Genomic DNA, 1181 nt, shown 5'->3' on the forward strand with positions numbered 1-1181 from the left:
TAGCCATATAGTCTTGGCCTTGGCAAGGCTAAGGTATTTGTGTTCCGCATTCCCGACGGCACGAATCCTCAATCCATCACCTGAAGTTGAGCTCTCATCTCCAGAGGAGCTGTCAGCCACCGCGATTTGCGGGGCGATTACCAGGCACGTGCATGGTGCGCCGCAACCAAAACCTGTCGAAGCCCCGAGAATCAACCCTCGGATCACATGTAGATGGCCACATTCAACGCGTCGAGCAATCGACGTCGCGAGCCCTAACGCGGAGCGCTGGGGCAAGGCAATTGGTCCATCCTTTGCTTCGCTGTGGGAAGAAGGGTCTTTGCGCGGGCGGATGCACGGCGACCAGCTACCGTCGTATCTCACGTGGACGCTGAACCACGCCTCGGACGCTCAATCAAAAAACGACCAGGAGCAGTAGGTGCGGGGCGCCCTACTGGCTTTAACGAAGGACCGGGCCCTCCGGTGGCAGCCCAACCTTCGAGACCTCCCGTGCTCCAAGCACAAACCAATGCCACCACTACGCCGGGCGACTCGAGACTGATCATTGTCAGCCTCCACGTCACCGGTGCCCGGCGACCACTGCGCGCGCTCCTTGACTCAGGAGCGACCAACAACTTCTTTCGCGCGTCGTGTTTGTCGGTACTACCCAAGAACGTTCGCGTCCGGAATGGTCCGGGCGAGATCCAAGTATAACTCGCAGATGGTAAGGCTCGCCGCGTTGCGCGGCGTGACGTGTCTTTGTCGTACACGTTCGACGGCTTCCGTAGCAAGGACGACTTCTTGGTGATCGAGATGAACTACGCGTTTGACTGCATCCTGGTCATCCCTTGGCTTGCGCGATATCAGCCAGAGATTGACTGGATGGCCCAATCAGTCAAGCGTCGACGTGGATTCGACGTGAGCGAGGTCTTCACACACCTCTTGGTGGCGCCAAGAGACTGGCCCCACGTTACAGTCGTCGACAAAACAGCAACGACACAAGCAGTGCACAGAGCGAGCAATGGCCCTCTCTGCATGGCTTGTGCTACGTTGTTGGACGAAGAGCCCTCGCGGTTTCGCGAGGTAGATGATGAGGTGGTTGAGCAGCGGCTCCCACAGTACAAGACGGTGGTTGAGCAGCGCCTCCCACAGCACAAGACGGTGGTCGAGCAGGGGCTCCCACAACACGAGATGATGGTCGA

The sequence above is a fragment of the Phytophthora infestans genome, genomic scaffold (assembly GCF_000142945.1).
Source record: "Phytophthora infestans T30-4 supercont1.82 genomic scaffold, whole genome shotgun sequence".
NCBI classification, from domain to species: Eukaryota; Oomycota; class Peronosporomycetes; order Peronosporales; family Peronosporaceae; genus Phytophthora; species Phytophthora infestans.